This window comes from Pristiophorus japonicus, unplaced genomic scaffold (assembly GCF_044704955.1).
Source record: "Pristiophorus japonicus isolate sPriJap1 unplaced genomic scaffold, sPriJap1.hap1 HAP1_SCAFFOLD_988, whole genome shotgun sequence".
Lineage (NCBI taxonomy): Eukaryota > Metazoa > Chordata > Chondrichthyes > Pristiophoridae > Pristiophorus > Pristiophorus japonicus.
The window spans coordinates 13797-30059 of NW_027254917.1; the positions used below are offsets into that span (position 1 = coordinate 13797).

General features: G+C 52.3%; 9 non-coding genes across 9 annotated transcripts; all 9 read left to right on the plus strand.

Moving 5' to 3' along the window:
• Nucleotides 1–519: 519 nt before the first annotated feature.
• Nucleotides 520–592, plus strand: trnat-agu (transfer RNA threonine (anticodon AGU)). Its single transcript has one exon. It is a non-coding gene; the product is annotated as a tRNA-Thr (tRNA).
• A 2509-nt stretch (nt 593–3101) lies between these two features.
• Nucleotides 3102–3174, plus strand: trnat-agu (transfer RNA threonine (anticodon AGU)). The gene has a single exon. It is a non-coding gene; the product is annotated as a tRNA-Thr (tRNA).
• Nucleotides 3175–4298: 1124 nt separating this feature from the next.
• On the plus strand, nt 4299–4371 carry trnat-ugu (transfer RNA threonine (anticodon UGU)). The gene has a single exon. It is a non-coding gene; the product is annotated as a tRNA-Thr (tRNA).
• Nucleotides 4372–5430: 1059 nt separating this feature from the next.
• trnai-uau (transfer RNA isoleucine (anticodon UAU)) lies at nt 5431–5503 on the plus strand. Its single transcript has one exon. It is a non-coding gene; the product is annotated as a tRNA-Ile (tRNA).
• A 1109-nt stretch (nt 5504–6612) lies between these two features.
• Nucleotides 6613–6685, plus strand: trnai-aau (transfer RNA isoleucine (anticodon AAU)). The gene has a single exon. It is a non-coding gene; the product is annotated as a tRNA-Ile (tRNA).
• A 1413-nt stretch (nt 6686–8098) lies between these two features.
• Nucleotides 8099–8171, plus strand: trnat-ugu (transfer RNA threonine (anticodon UGU)). The gene has a single exon. It is a non-coding gene; the product is annotated as a tRNA-Thr (tRNA).
• Nucleotides 8172–9524: 1353 nt separating this feature from the next.
• Nucleotides 9525–9597, plus strand: trnat-agu (transfer RNA threonine (anticodon AGU)). Its single transcript has one exon. It is a non-coding gene; the product is annotated as a tRNA-Thr (tRNA).
• Nucleotides 9598–13426: 3829 nt separating this feature from the next.
• Nucleotides 13427–13499, plus strand: trnat-ugu (transfer RNA threonine (anticodon UGU)). The gene has a single exon. It is a non-coding gene; the product is annotated as a tRNA-Thr (tRNA).
• Nucleotides 13500–14562: 1063 nt separating this feature from the next.
• Nucleotides 14563–14635, plus strand: trnat-ugu (transfer RNA threonine (anticodon UGU)). The gene has a single exon. It is a non-coding gene; the product is annotated as a tRNA-Thr (tRNA).
• Nucleotides 14636–16263: the final 1628 nt, after the last annotated feature.

The following is a 16263-nucleotide window of genomic DNA, read 5'->3' on the forward strand; positions in this document are numbered from 1 at the left end:
TCCCCACTCTCTCCTTCCCCTCCCCTGGCTCCACTCTTCTCGCCCCTCTCCCTCCTTCGTTTCTCTCCTTCCCTCGCTCTTGCTCTCCCCTTTCCCATCAGACTCTCCCCCTCCCCTCTGACCCATTCCCCCCTCTAACTCTTTCTCTCTCCCTCCCCACTCTCTCCCCACTCTCCCCCTTTCTCTCCTCCTCCCCCACTCTCTCTCCCCTTCCCCTCTCTCCTCTTCCCCCTCTCTCCCCTTCCCCCCTCTCTCCCCTTCCCCCGTCTATCCCCTTCCCCCCTCTCCCCTTCCCGCTCTTAAACACTCGTTACCCTCACTCTCACCCCAACCCCTCTCTCCCTTCCCCCTCTCTCCCATTCACCGCGCTCTCACACCTTCACCCACTCTCTCCCCTTCCCCCTCTCTCTCTCACTCCTACCCCTCTCTTTCCTCTTCCCCTCTCTCTCACTCCTTCCACTCTCTCTTTTCCCTTCCTCTCTCTTTCCTGCTCCTTCCCCTGCATTTCCCAGCGCAGGTGACTCCATAGCTCAGGGGTTGGAGCACTGGTCTAGTAAACCAGGGGTCGTGAGTTCAAATCTCACTGGGGCCTTCTCAAAACTAGCTCAGTATTTAAATTTAAGTTTGCGTCAATTAACAAGGTGTTTAATTATAAATATTAAACAGCTCCAAGATCAGACCTGGAACAAAAGTCTCTCCTGTTCTCCTTACCCGTCCTTTCCCTTTCTCCCTCTCTCCCTGGTTTCCCCATCACTACACATTCTGTCTCTTTTTACTCTTTCCCGCTTTGGAGACCGACCCTGGAACAACAGGCACCCCTCTCCTCTTCTCATCTCTTTTACACTCTCTCTCCCCTTCCAAATCTCTCTCTCCCTTCCCCATCACGACCCGTGCTGCATCTTTTTACCCCTCTCTGCCTTTCCCACTGTCTCGCTTTCCCCGTCTCCCACTCATTCGCCCTTCATCCTTCCCCCTCCCTCGCCTCACCCTCTCCCCTTCCCCCTCTCTCTCTCCTTCCGTCTCTCACAATCCTTCCTCTCTCTCCTTTCCCTCTCTCCATCCCTTCCACCCTCTCTCCCCTTCCCCTCCCTGTCTCCCCTTCCCCCTCTCTCTTACTCCTTCCCCTCTCTCCCCTTCCCCTTCCCGTCTCTCTGCTTCCCCTCTCTCATTCCCCTTCTGCTCTCTCCCCTTCTCCACTCTTTCTCACTCCTTCCCCCTCTCTTCCCTTAACCACTCTTTCCGCTCTCTCTTTCCATCGCATTACGACCGTTCTACATCTTTTTACCCCATCCCCTCTCTCTCCCGTTCCCCTCTCTCTCCCCTTCCCCACTCTCTCCCCTTCCCCTCTCTCTCCCCTTCCCCACTCTCTCCCGTTCCCCTCTCTCTCCCCTTCCCCGATCTCTCCCCTTCCCCACTCTCTCCCCGTCCCCTCTCTCTCCCATTCCCCACCCTCTCTCTAACTCCTTTCCCTTCCCTCTCATTCCCCTTGCCTCTCTCTCTCCCCTTTCACTCTCTTTTCCCTTCCACTCTCTTTTCCTTTCCCTGTCTTTCCCAGAGCAGGTGTCTCCATAGCTCAGTTTTGGTCTCCTAATCTAAGGAAGGACATTCTTGCAATTGAGGGAGTGCAGTGAAGGTTCACCAGACTGATTCCTGGCATGGCTGGACTGACATATGAGGAGAGACTGGAGCAACTGGGCCTTTATTCACTGGAATTTAGAAGGATGAGAGGGGATCTCATAGAAACGAAGGAAATTCTGACGGGACAGGACAGGTTAGATGCCGGAAAAATGTTCCCGATGTTGGGGAAGTCCAGAACCAGGGGACACAGTCTAACGTTAAGGGGTAGGCCATTTAGGACCGAGATGAGGAGAAACTTCTTCACTCAGAGAGTTGTTAACCTGTGGAATTCCCTGCCGCACAGAGTTGTTGATGCCAGTTCATTGGGTATATTCAAGAGGGAGTTAGATATGGCCCAAACGGTTAAAGGGATCTAGGCGTATGGAGAGAAAGCAGGAAAGGGGTACTGAGGTGAATGATCAGCCATGATCTTATTGAATGAGGGTGCAGGATCGAAGGGCCGAATGGCCGACTCATGTACCTATTTTCTCTGTTTGTATGTTTCAGGGATTGGAGCACTGGAAATGTAAACCAGGAGTCGTGAGTTTAAATCTCACTGGGGCCGACTCAAAATGAGCTCAGTATTTAAATTCACCGTCAATTAACAAGGGGTTTAATTATAAATATTAAACAGCACCGAGACTGACCCTGGAACAACAGGCTCCCCTCACACCCTTCCCCCTCTTCTCTTCTTGTCTCTTTTGCACTCTCTCTCCCTTCTCCATCACGACCCGTTCTACATCTTTTTACACCTCTCTCCCTTTCCCGCTATCTCGTTTTCCCCGTCTCTCACTCATTCCCCTCTCTCACCCTCTCCCCTTCCCCTCTCTCCCCTCCCTCCTCTCTCTCTCTCTCTTCTCCCTTTCTTTTCAGATTCTCCCTCTCTTTCCCCTTCCCCTCTCTCTCCTTCCTCCTCTCTCCCCTTCCCTCTCTACTTTCATTCTCTCACTCCTTCCCCTCTCTCTCCTTCCCCCCCCTCTCTCTCTTCTCCCTTTCTTTTCAGATTCTCCCCCTCTCTCCCCTTCCTCGCTCAGTCTCACTCCTTCACCCTCTCTTTCCCCTTCCTCCTCTCTCCTTCCCCTGTCTCATTCTCTTCTTCCCCTCTCTCCCCTTCCCCTCTCTACTTTCATTCTCTCCCCACCCCTTCCCCTCTCTCTCCTTCCTCCTATATCTTCCCTCTCTCTCCCCTCCCTCTCTCGCCCCTACCCACTCTCTCCTCTGCCTTTTCACTCGCCCTCTCCCCTTCCCCTATCTTCCCTCCCCTCTCTCCTCTCTCTCACTTTCCCCTTTCTTTTCAGATTCTCCCCATTCTCCCTCTCTCTCCCCTTCCTTTCTATCTCCCCTGTCTCCTCCCTCTCTCGCCTTCCCATCTCTCTCCCCTTCCCCTCTCTCTTTCCCCTTCCCCCTCTCTCTCACTCCTTCCACTCTCTCTTTTCCCTTCCCCTCACTTTCCTGCTCCTTCCCCTGTCGTTCCCCGTGCAGGTGGCTCCATAGCTCAGGGGTTAGAGCACTGGTCTAGTAAACCAGGGGTCATGGGTTTAAATCTCACTGGGGCCTGCTCAAAATTAGCTCAGTATTTAAATTTGCTGTGAGTTAATAAGTTCTTGAATTATAAATATTAAACAGCTCTGTGACCGATCCTGGATCAACAGGCTCATTTCTCTTACACTGACTCTTCCCTTCCAAATCTCTCTCGCCCTTCCCCATTCCACATCTTTTTCTCCCTCTCTCTCTATCTCATTTTCCCCATCTCTCACTCATTCCCCTCTCTCCCCTTCCCCCTCCCTCACCACACCCTCTTTCCTTCCCCCTCACTCTCGATCCTTCTCCCTCGCTCTTCTCTCACTCCTTCCACTCCTTCCACTCACTCTCCCCATCCGTTCCCTCTCTTTCCCTTCCCTGCCTCTTCTCCCCTTCTCTCTCTCTCCTGCCTCTCTCTCTCTCTCCTTCCCTCTCTCTCCCCTTCCCCTCTCTCTCTCCTTCCCCTGTCTTTCCCAGAGCAGGTGCCCTCCTGTCTTTCTCTCCTTTCCCTTTCCTTACAGATTCTCCCCTTCTCCCTCTTCTTCCCCTCCTTCTCTTTCCCCTTACCCTCTCTCTTCCCTCTTTCCTATTTTCTACTCCTTCCCCTCTCTCCGCCTTTCTACATTCTCCCCGCCTCTCTCTCTCCCCTTCCTCTCCCTATCTCCCTTTCCTCCTCTCTCTCACTCCTTCCCCCCTCTCTCCCCTTCCCCCTCTCTCTCACTCCTTCCCCCCTCTCTCCCCTTCTCCTTTCTCTCCCTTTACCCCTCTTTCACTCCTTCCCATCTATCTCCCCTTCCACTCTCTCCCCTTCCACTCTCTTTCACAATCCTTCCCCCTCTCTTCCCTTAAGCTCTCTTTCCCCTTCCCTCGCTCTCTCCCCTTCCCCCTCCCTCACCACACCCTCTTTCCTTCCTCGTCACTCTCGATCCTTCTCCCTCGCTCTTCTCTCACTCCTTCCCCTCCTTCCACTCACTCTCCCCATCTATTTTTCTCCCAGTCTCCACTTCTCTTTCTCTCACTCCTTCCCCTCTCTCCCCTTCCCCTCTCTCTCTTTCCCCTTCTCCCTCTCTCTCCACTTCCCCTCTCTCTCACTCCTTCCACTCTCTCTTTTCCCTTCCTCTCTCTTTCCTGCTCCTTCCCCTGTCTCTTCCGAAGCAGGTGGCTCCATAGCTCAGGGGTTAGAGCACTGGTCTTGTAAACCAGGGGTCGTGGGTTCAAATCTCACTGGGGCCTTCTCAAAATCAGTTTTGTATTTAAATATGTGACTCCCATTTCTCCCGCCTCTGCCTTTTCACTTTCCATCTCCTCTCTCTCATTTTTTCCTTTCCTTGCTGATTCTCCCCTTCTCTCTCTCTACCCTTCTCCCTTTCTCTCTCTCACTCTCCCGTTCAGCTCTCTTTCTCTCTCGGCACCCCGCCCCCCCCCCCCTTCCACTCTCTCTCTCCCCATCATAAAAGGTTATTGCACGAGATAAAAGTTCACGGGGTCACAAAAACACCCGTCAACCATTACCCTTTGCTTCCTGACTCTGAGACAATTTTGGCTCCAACTTGCCACTTTGCCCTGGATCCCATGGGCTTTTACTTTCGTGACCAGTCTGCCATGTGGGACCTTATCGAAAGCTTTGCTAAACTCCATATACACTACATCATACACACTGCCCTCATCAACCCTCCTGGTTACCTCCTCGAAAAATTCAATCGTTATTCAGACAGGAACTCCCCTTAACAATTCTGTGCTGACTGTCCCTGATTAACACGTGTCTTTCTAAATGTAGATTTATCCTGTCCTTCAGGAGTTTTTCCAATAATTTTCCCACCACGGAGGTTAGGCTGACTGGTCTGTCATTACTCGGTCTATCCCTTTCTCCCTTCTTAAACAAAGGTACCACCTTCGCAGTCCTCCAGTCCTCTGGTACCACACTTGAAGCCAGAGAGGATTGGAAAATGATGGTCAGAGCCTCTGCTATTTCCTCCTTTGCTTCACTCAACAGCCTGGGATACATTTCATCCGGGCCTGAGACTTATCCACTTTCAAAGCTGCGAAACCCCGGGGGAAGGGCGGGTAGCAGGGAGGAGGGGTAGAGCGGGGGTGGAGCGGGGAGGGCAGGGGTGGGGGGGAGTGGGAATAATCTCTTTCACACAGCCGACACCGACACGATGGGCCGAATGGCCTTCCTTGTGTGCTGTAAAAATTTGTGAATGTTCAGGGATGAATCACCGAGAATAATTATTCGGGCCCCATCTCCTTGTTAACAATAGTAAGATGTAAACAGGAGCTGGTGTTACAGGTGGCTCCATAGCTCAGGGGTTAGAGCACTGGTCTTATAACCCAGGGGTCGTGAGTTTAAATCTCACTGGGACCGATTCAGAATGAATGTAATATTTAAGTTTGCTGTCAGTTTACAAGGTTTTTAATTATAAATGTTTAATATCTCTGAGACTGACTGAGGAACAACAGGCCTTCCTCGTACCCTTTCGTCTCTCTCTGCCCTCCCCATCATGAGTCTTTTTACCGCTCTCTCCCTTTCCAACTATCTCGCTTTCCCCGTTTCTCACTCTGCTTCCCCCTCTCATCTCCCTTCCCCCTCTCATCTCCCTTCCCCCTCTCTCCCCTCACTCTCTCCCCTTCCCTTTCTCCTCCCCCTCGCTCTCTCTCCCCTTCCCACTCTTACACACTCGTTACCCTCTATATCTCGCTCCTGCATCTCTCTCTCACTCCTTCCCCCTCTCTCCCCTTTCCCCACTCTTTCTCCCTTTCCTAACCTCTTTCCTTCCCCCTTTCTCTCCCCTTCTCTCTCTGGATATTTAACATCTCTGAGACTGACCCTGGAACAACAGGCTCCCCTCACACCCTTCCCCCTCTCCTCTTCTCGTCTCTCTTACACACTCTCTCCCTTTTTCCTCGCTTGAACTCACTCCTTCACCCTCTCTTTTCCCTTCTCCTCTCTCCCCTTCCCCTGTCTCATTCTCCCCTTCACCTCTCTCTCCTCTTTCCCCTTCCCTCTCTACTTTCATTCTCTCACTCCTTCCCCTCTCTCTCCTTCCTCCTCTATCTTCCCTCTCTCTCCCCTTCCCCTCTCTCCCCTACCCACACTCTTCCCTGTCCCCTCTCCCTTTTCACTCTCCATCTCCCCTTCCCCTATCTTCCCTCCCCTCTCTCCTCTCTCTCACTTTTCCCCTTCTTTTCAGATTCTCCCCATTCTCCCTCTCTCTCCCCTTCCTTTCTCTCTCCCCTGTCTCCTCCCTCTCTCGCCTTCCCATCTCTCCCCCCTTCCTCTCTCTCACTCCTTCCCTCTCTCTCCCCTTCCCCCTCTCTGTCACTTCTGCCCCCTCTCTACCCTTCCCCTCCCCTCCCTCTCTCTCCCCTTCCCCTCCCTCTCTCTCTCCTTGCCCCTCTCTCTCACCCCTTCCACTCTCTCTTTTCCCTTCCCCTCTCTTTCCTGTTCCTTCCCCTTTCGTTCTCAGAGCAGGTGGCTCCATAGCTCAGGGGTTAGAGCACTAGTCCAATAAACCAGGGGTCGTGGGTTCAAATCTCACTGGGGCCTACTCAAAGCGAGCTCAGTATTTAAATTTGCTGTTAGTTTACAAGGTCTTTAATTATGAATATTAAACAGCTCCAAGACTGATCCTGGATCAACAAGCTAATTTCTCTTACACTCTCTCTCCACTTCCAAATCTCTCTCCCCCTTCCCCATTCTACATCTTTTTTCTCGCTATCTCCTATTCCCCGTCTCTCACTCATTCCCCTCTCTCCCTTTCCCCCTCCCTCACCCCACCTTCTTTCCCTTCCCTGCCTCTGTCTCCTCTTCTCTCTCTCTCTCCTGCCTCTCTCTCCTTCCCTCTATCACTCCTTTCCCTCTCTCCCTCCTTTCCCTCTCTCCCTCCCTTCCACTCTCCCTCCCTTCCACTCTCTCTCTCCCCAGCTCCTTCCCCTGTCTTTCCCAGAGCATGTGCCCTCCTGTCTCTCGCTCCTTTCCCTTACCTTTGAGATCATCCCCTTCTCTCTCTTCTTTCCCTCCCTCTCTTTCCCCTTCCCCTCTCTCTTCCCTCTTTCCTACTCCTTCCCATCTCTTCCCCCTTCTACATTATCCCCGCCTCTCTCTCTCCCCTTCCACTCCCTGTCTCCCCTTTCCCCTCACTCTCACTCCTTCCTCCCTCTCTCCCCTTCCCCCTGTCTTTCACTCCTTCCCATCTCTCGCCCCTTCTCCTTTCTCTCCCTTTCCCCTCTCTTTCGCACTCCTTCCCCCTCTCTTCCCTTAACCTCTCTTTCCCCTTCCTTCGCTCTCTTCCCTGCCCCTCTCTGTCTCCCAGTCTCCACTTCCCTCTCTCTCTCACTCCTTCCCCTTTCTCCACTTTCACTCCCTCTCTCCCCTTCCCCTTTCTCCACTTTCCCTCTCTCTCTCCCCTTCCACTCTCGACTTACCCACTCTTTCTCACTCCTTCCCTCTCTCCCCTTAACCTCTCTTTCCCCTCCATCTCTCTCTCCCCTTCCTCTCCCTGTCTCCCCCTCCCTCTCTCTCTCACTCCATCCCCCTCTCTCCCCTTCCCCCTCTCTCTCACTCCGTCCCCCCTGTCTCCCCTTCCCCCTCTCTCTCACTCCTTCCCCCTCTCTTCCCTTCCCCCTCTCTCTCACTCCTTCCCATCTCTCTCCCCTTCCCCTCTCCTTCACACTCCTTCCCCCTCTCTTCCCTTAACCTCTCTTTCCCCTTCTCTCTCTCTCTCCCCGCCCCTCTCTTTCTCCCTGTCTCCACTTCCCTCTCTCTCTCCCCTTCCCCTTTCTCCACTTTTCCTCTCTCTCTCCCCTTCCACTCTTGACTTACCACTCTTTCTCACTCCTTCCCTCTCTCCCCTTAACCTCTCTTTCTCTCTCCCCTTCCCCTCCCTCTCTCTCCCCTTCCCCCTCTCTCTCACTCCTTCCACTCTCTCTTTTCCCTTCACCTGTCTTTCTAAAAACAGGTGGCTCCATAGCTCAGGGGTTAGAACACTGGTCTTGTAAACCAGCGGTTGTGAGTTCAAGTCTCACTGGGGCCTACTCAAAATTAGTCCACTTTTTAAATACCAGTCTCTCTCTCCTCCCTATTCTTTCCCACTTTTCAGATTCTCCCCCGACCCCTCCCTCTGACTTTCCCTTTCCCCTCACCTCTCACTTGCATGTTTGCCTCTCTCTCTCCCCTTCTCCGATCTATTTCACTCCTTCCCCTCTCTCTCTCCCCGCCCCTTCCACCCTTTCTCTCACTCCCACTTCCCATTTCTCTCACACGCCTGCCTCTCTCTCACTCCTTCTCCCTCTTTCCCCTCTCTGCTGCTCTCTCTTTCCATCGCATTACGTTCTACATCTTTTTACCCCATTCCCCTCCCTCGCTTTCCCCTTCCCTTCTCTCTCTCCCCTTCCCCTTCCTCTCTCTCCCCTTCCCTCTCTCTCACTCCTTCCACTCTCTCTCTCCCCTTCCCCACTCTCTCCCGTTCCCCTCTCTCTCTCGTTCCCCACTCTCCCCCGTTCCCCTCTCTTTCCCGTTCCCCTCTCTCTCCCCTTCCCCACTCTCTCCCGTTCCCCTCTCTCTCCCCTTCCCCTCTCTCTCCCCTTCCCCTCTCTCTCACTCCTTCCACTCTCTCTCTCCCCTTCCCCACTCTCTCCTTCCTCCTCTCTCCCCTTCCCTCTCTACTTTCATTCTCTCACTCCTTCCCCTCTCTCTCCTTCCCCTCTCTCTCTCTCTTCTCCCTTTCTGTTCAGATTCTCCCCCTCTCTCCCCTTCCTCGCTCAGTCTCACTCCTTCACCCTCTCTTTCCCCTTCCTCCTCTCTCCTTCCTCCTCTCTCCCCTTCCCTCTCTACTTTCATTCTCTCACTCCTTCCCTCCATCTCTCTCCTTCCCCTCTCTCTCTCTCTTCTCCCTTTCTTTTCAGATTCTCCCTCTCTCTCCCCTTCCCCGCTCGGTCTCACTCCTTCACCTTCTCTTTCCCCGTCCCCTCTCTCTCCTTCCCCTGTCTCATTCTCTCCTTCCCCTCTCTCCCCTTCCCCTCTCTACTTTCATTCTCTCCCCACCCCTTCCCCTCTCTCTCCTTCCTCCTATATCTTCCCTCTCTCTCCCCTCCCTCTCTCGCCCCTACCCACTCTCTCCTCTGCCTTTTCACTCGCCCTCTCCCCTTCTCCTATCTTCCCTCCCCTCTCTCCTCTCTCTCACTTTCCCCTTTCTTTTCAGATTCTCCCCATTATCCCTCTCTCTCCCCTTCCTTTCTATCTCCCCTGTCTCCTCCCTCTCTCGACTTCCCATCTCTCTCCCCTTCCCCTCTCTCTTTCCCCTTCCCCCTCTCTCTCACTCCTTCCACTCTCTCTTTTCCCTTCCCCTCACTTTCCTGCTCCTTCCCCTGTCTTTTTAAGTGCAGGTGGCTCCATAGCTCAGGGGTTAGAGTCCTGGTCTAGTAAACCAGGGGTCGTGAGTTCAAATCTCACTGGGGCCTACTCAAAGCTAGCTCAGTATTTAAATTTAAGTTTACGTCAATTAACAAGGTGTTTAATTATAAATATTAAACAGCTCCAAGACCAGACCTGGAACAAAAGTCTCTCCTGTTCTCCTTACCTGTCCTTTCCCTTTCTCCCTCTCTCCCTGGTTTCCCCATCACTACATATTCTGTCTCTTTTTACTCTTTCCCGTTTTGGAGACCGACCCTGGAACAACAGGCACCCCTCTCCTCTTCCCATCTCTTTTACACTCTCTCTCCCCTTCCAAATCTCTCTCTCCCTTCCCCATCACGACCCGTGCTACATCTTTTTACCCCTCTCTGCCTTTCCCACTGTCTCGCTTTCCCCATCTCCCACTCATTCGCCTCTTCATCCTTCCCCCTCCCTCGCCTCACCCTCTCCCCTTCCCCCTCTCTCTCCTTCCGTCTCTCACAATCCTTCCTCTCTCTCTCTCCTTTCCCTCTCTCCATCCCTTCCCCCCTCTCTCCCCTTCCCCTCCCTGTCTCCCCTTCCCCCTCTCTCTTACTCCTTCCCCTCTCTCCCCTTCCCCTTCCCGTCTCTCTGCTTCCCCTCTCTCATTCCCCTTCTGCTCTCTCCCCTTCCCCACTCTTTCTCACTCCTTCCCCCTCTCTTCCCTCAACCACTCTTTCCGCTCTCTCTTTCCATCGCATTACGACCGTTCTACATCTTTTTACCCCATCCCCACTCTCTCCCCTTCCTCTCTCTCTCCCGTTCCCCTCTCTCTCCTTCTCCACTCTCTCCCGTTCCCCTCTCTCTCCCCTTCCCCGATCTCTCCCCTTCCCCACTCTCTCCCCGTCCCCTCTCTCTCCCATTCCCCACCCTCTCTCTAACTCCTTTCCCTTCCCTCTCATTCCCCTTGGCCCTCTCTCTCTCCCCTTCCACTCTCTCTTTTCCCTTCCACTCTCTTTTCCTTTCCCTGTCTTTCCCAGAGCAGGTGTCTCCATAGCTCAGTTTTGGTCTCCTAATCTAAGGAAGGACATTCTTGCAATTGAGGGAGTGCAGTGAAGGTTCACCAGACTGATTCCTGGCATGGCTGGACTGACATATGAGGAGAGACTGGATCAACTGGGCCTTTATTCACTGGAATTTAGAAGGATGAGAGGGGATCTCATAGAAACAAAGGAAATTCTGACGGGACTGGACAGGTTCGATGCAGGAAAAATGTTCCCGATGTTGGGGAAGTCCAGAACCAGGGGACACAGTCTAACGATAAGGGGTAGGCCATTTAGGACCGAGATGAGGAGAAACTTCTTCACTCAGAGAGTTGTTAACCTGTGGAATTCCCTGCCGCAGAGAGTTGTTGATGCCAGTTCATTGGGTATATTCAAGAGGGAGTTAGATATGGCCCTTACGGTTAAAGGGATCTAGGCGTATGGAGAGAAAGCAGGAAAGGGGTGCTGAGGTGAATGATCAGCCATGATCTTATTGAATGAGGGTGCAGGATCGAAGGGCCGAATAGCCGACTCCTGCACCTATTTTCTCTGTTTGTATGTTTCAGGGATTGGAGCACTGGTAATGTAAACCAGGAGTCGTGAGTTTAAATCTCACTGGGGCCTACTCAAAATGAGCTCAGTATTTAAATTCACCGTCAATTAACAAGGGGTTTAATTATAAACATTAAACAGCACCGAGACTGACCCTGGAACAACAGGGTCCCCTCACACCCTTCCCCCTCTTCTCTTCTTGTCTCTTTTACACTCTCTCTCCCTTCTCCATCACGACCCGTTCTACATCTTTTTACACCTCTCTCCCTTTCCCGCTATCTCGTTTTCCCCGTCTCTCACTCATACCCCTCTCTCACCCTCTCCCCTTCCCCTCTCTCCCCTCCCTCCTCTCTCTCTCTCTCTTCTCGCTTTCTTTTCAGATTCTCCCTCTCTTTCCCCTTCCCCTCTCTCTCCTTCCTCCTCTCTCCCCTTCCCTCTCTACTTTCATTCTCTCACTCCTTCCCCTCTCTCTCCTTCCCCTCTCTCTCTCTCTTCTCCCTTTCTTTTCAGATTCTCCCCCTCTCTCCCCTTCCTCGCTCGGTCTCACTCCTTCACCCTCTCTTTCCCCTTCCCCTCTCTCTCCTTCCTCCTCTCTCCCCTTCCCTCTCTACTTTCATCCTTTCACTCCTTCCCTCCCTCTCTCTCCTTCCCCTCTCTCTCTCTCTTCTCCCTTTCTTTTCAGATTCTCCCTCTCTCTCCCCTTCCCCGCTCGGTCTCACTCCTTCACCTTCTCTTTCCCCGTCCCCTCTCTCTCCTTCCCCTGTCTCATTCTCTCCTTCCCCTCTCTCCCCTTCCCCTCTCTACTTTCATTCTCTCCCCACCCCTTCCCCTCTCTCTCCTTCCTCCTATATCTTCCCTCTCTCTCCCCTCCCTCTCTCGCCCCTACCCACTCTCTCCTCTGCCTTTTCACTCGCCCTCTCCCCTTCCCCTATCTTCCCTCCCCTCTCTCCTCTCTCTCACTTTCCCCTTTCTTTTCAGATTCTCCCCATTCTCCCTCTCTCTCCGCTTCCTTTCTATCTCCCCTGTCTCCTCCCTCTCTCGCCTTCCCATCTCTCTCCCCTTCCCCTCTCTCTTTCCCCTTCCCTCTCTCTCACTCCTTCCACTCTCTCTTTTCCCTTCCCCTCACTTTCCTGCTCCTTCCCCTGTCGTTTTTCGTGTAGGTGGCTCCATAGCTCAGGGGTTAGAGCACTGGTCTAGTAAACCAGGCGTCGTGGGTTCAAAATTTACTGGGGCCTACTCACAATTAGCTCAGCATTTAAATTTGCTGTTAGTTAATAAGTTCTTTAATTATAAATATTAAACAGCTCTGTGACCGATCCTGGATCAACAGGCTCATTTCTCTTACACTGACTCTTCCCTTCCAAATCTCTCTCTCCCTTCCCCATTCTACATCTTTTTCTCCCTCTCTCTCTATCTCATTTTCCCCATCTCTCACTCATTCCCCTCTCTCCCCTTCCCCCTCCCTCACCACACCCTCTTTCCTTCCCCCTCACTCTCGATCCTTCTCCCTCGCTCTTCTCTCACTCCTTCCCCTCCTTCCACTCACTCTCCCCATCCGTTCCCTCTCTTTCCCTTCCCTGCCTCTTCTCCCCTTCTCTCTCTCTCCTGCCTCTCTCTCTCTCTCCTTCCATCTCTCTCCCCTTCCACTCTCTCTCTCCTTCCCTCTCTCACTCCTTTCCCTCTCTCCCTCCCTTCCCCTCTCTCTCTCCCCAGATCCTTCCCCTGTCTTTCCCAGAGCAGGTGCCCTCCTGTCTTTCTCTCCTTTCCCTTTCCTTAGAGATTCTCCCCTTCTCCCTCTTCTTCCCCTCCCTCTCTTTCCCCTTCCCCTCTCTCTTCCCTCTTTCCTATTTCCTACTCCTTCCCCTCTCTCCGCCTTTCTACATTCTCCCCGCCTCTCTCTCTCCCCTTCCTCTCCCTATCTCCCTTTCCTCCTCTCTCTCACTCCTTCCCCCCTCTCTCCCCTTCCCCCTCTCTCTCACTCCTTCCCCCCTCTCTCCCCTTCTCCTTTCTCTCCCTTTACCCCTCTTTCACTCCTTCCCATCTATCTCCCCTTCCGCTCTCTCCCCTTCCCCTCTCTTTCGCAATCCTTCTCCCTCTCTTCCCTTAAGCTCTCTTTCCCCTTCCCTCGCTCTCTCCCCTGCCCCTCTCTTTTTCTCCCAGTCTCCACTTCTCTTTCTCTCACTCCTTCCCCTCTCTCCCCTTCCCCTCTCTCTCTTTCCCCTTCTCCCTCTCTCTCCACTTCCGCTCTCTCTCACTCCTTCCACTCTCTCTTTTCCCTTCCTCTCTCTTTCCTGTTCCTTCCCCTGTCTTTTCCAAAGCAGGTGGCTCCATAGCTCAGGGGTTAGAGCACTGGTCTTGTAAACCAGCGATCGTGGGTTTAAATCTCACTGGGGCCTTCTCAAAATTAGTTTTGTATTTAAATATGTGACTCCCATTTCTCCCGCCTCTGCCTTTTCACTTTCCATCTCCTCTCTCTCATTTTTTCCTTTCCTTTCTGATTCTCCCCTTCTCTCTCTCTACCCTTCTCCCTTTCTCTCTCTCACTCTCCCATTCAGCTCTCTTTCTCTCTCGGCCCCCCGCCCCCCTCCTTCCAATCTCTCTCTCCCCATCATAAAAGGTTGCTGCACGAGATAAAAGTTCACGGGGTCACAAAAACATCCATCAACCATTACCCTTTGCTTCCTGACTCTGAGACAATTTTGGCTCCAACTTGCCACTTTGCCCTGGATCCCATGGGCTTTTACTTTCGTGACCAGTCTGCCATGTGGGACCTTATCGAAAGCTTTGCTAAACTCCACATACACTACATCATACACACTGCCCTCATCAACCCTCCTGGTTACCTCCTCGAAAAATTCAATCGTTAGTCAGACAGGAACTTCCCTCAACAAATCCGTGCTGACTGTCCCTGATTAACCCGTGTCTTTCTAAATGTAGATTAATCCTGTCCTTCAGGAATTTTTCCAATAATTTTCCCACCACGGAGGTTAGGCTGACTGGTCTGTCATTACTCGGTCTATCCCTTTCTCCCTTCTTAAACAAAGGTACCACCTTCGCAGTCCTCCAGTCCTCTGGTACCATGCTTGAAGCCAGAGAGGATTGGAAAATGATGGTCAGAGCCTCTGCTACTTCCTCTTTTGCTTCACTCAACAGCCTGGGATACATTTCATCCGGGCCTGAGACTTATCCACTTTCAAAGCTGCTAAACCCCGGGGGAAGGGCGGGTAGCAGGGAGGAGGGGTAGAGCGTGGCTGGAGCGGGGAGGGCAGGGGTAGGGGGTGGGGCGGAGTGGGAGTAATCTCTTTCACACAGCCGACACCGACACGATGGGCCGAATGGCCCTCCTTGTGTGCTGTAAGATTCTGTGAATGTTCAGGGATGAATCACCGAGAATGATTATTCAGGCCCCACCTCCTTGTTAACAATAGTAAGATGCAAACAGGAGCTGGTGTTACAGGTGGCTCCATAGCTCAGGGGTTAGAGCACTGGTCTTGTAAACCAGGGGTTGTGGGTTCAAATCTTACTGGGACCGACTCAAAATGAACTTAATATTTAAGTTTGCTGTCAGTTGACAAGCTTTTTAATTGTAAATGTTTAATATCTCTGAGACTGACTGAGGAACAACAGGCCTTCCTCGTACCCTGTTGTCTCTCTCTGCCCTCCCCATCATGAGTTATTTTACCCCTCTCTCCCTTTCCAACTATCTCGCTTTCCCCGTTTCTCACTCTGCTTCCCCCTCTCTTCTCCCTTCCCCCTCTCATCTCCCTTCCCCCTCTCTCCCCTCACTCTCTCCCCTTCCCTTTCTCCTCCCCCTCACTCTCTCTCCCCTTCCCACTCTTACACACTCGTTACCCTCTATATCTCACTCCTACACCCCTCTCTCACTCCTTCCACACTCTCTCCCCTTTCCCCATTCTTTCTCCCCTTCCTCCCCTCTTTTCTTCCCGCTTTCTCTCCCCTTCCCTCTCTCACTCGTTCCCCTCTCTCTCCCCTCCCTTCTCTCTATTCCCTCCTCCCTCTCCCTCTCTTTTCAATTCCATCTGACCCCTTCCCCCTCTCTCCCCTTCGCTCTCTCCCCTTCCCTCTCTCCGTTTCCCCCGCGAGAGACAGAGAGAAAGTGAGAGATAGTAAGAGGGACACAAAGGCAGAACATGTGATAGAGTGAGAGTGAGAGACAGAGAGACAGAGAGGCAGAGAGATTGGGACAGAGTGTGACTGAGTTGCCTTGGGATGTTTTACTACGTGAAAGACCCGATATATCGATGTTGAGAAGCGAATATTGAAGAGACGGAGGCAGGAGTCTGAGGGATGAGACGCAATCTGAGGGTTTCACTGACCCCTCCTCATTCTTCAAACACAATTACTTTAAATCTGTGCCCCCTGGTTATTGACCCCTCTGCTAAGGGGAAATAGGTCCTTCCTATCCACTCTATCCAGGCCCCTCATAATTTTAAATCTCCGCTCAGCCTCCTCTGTTCCAAGGAAAACAACCCCCAGCCGATCCAATCTTTCCTCATGGCTAAAGTTTTCCAGTCCTGGCAACATCCTGGTAAATCTCCTCTGCACCCTCTCCAGTGCAATCACATCCTTCCTTTAATGTGGTGATCAGAACTGCACGCAGTACTCCAGCTGTGGCCTAACCAGTGTTGTGCGAGGCCCCTTGGGGAAGAGTGACCATAATATGGTGGAATTCTGCATTAGGATGGAGAATGAAACAGTTAATTCAGAGACCATGGTCCAGAACTTAAAGAAGGCTAACTTTGAAGGTATGAGGCGTGAATTGGCTGAGATGGATTGGCGAATGATACTTAAGGGGTTGACTGTGGATGGGCAATGGCAGACATTTAGAGACCGCATGGATGAACTACAACAATTGTACATTCCTGTCTGGCATAGAAATAAAAAAGGGAAGGTGGCTCAACCGTGGCTATCAAGGGAAATCAGGGATAGTATTAAAGCCAAGGAAGTGGCATACAAATTGGCCAGAAATAGCAGCGAACCTGGGGACTGGGAGAAATTTAGAACTCAGCAGAGGAGGACAAAGGGTTTGATTAGGGCAGGGAAAATGGAGTATGAGAAGAAGCTTGCAGGGAACATTAAGACGGATTGCAAAAGTTTCTATAGATATGTAAAGAGAAAAAGGTTAGTAAAGACAAACGT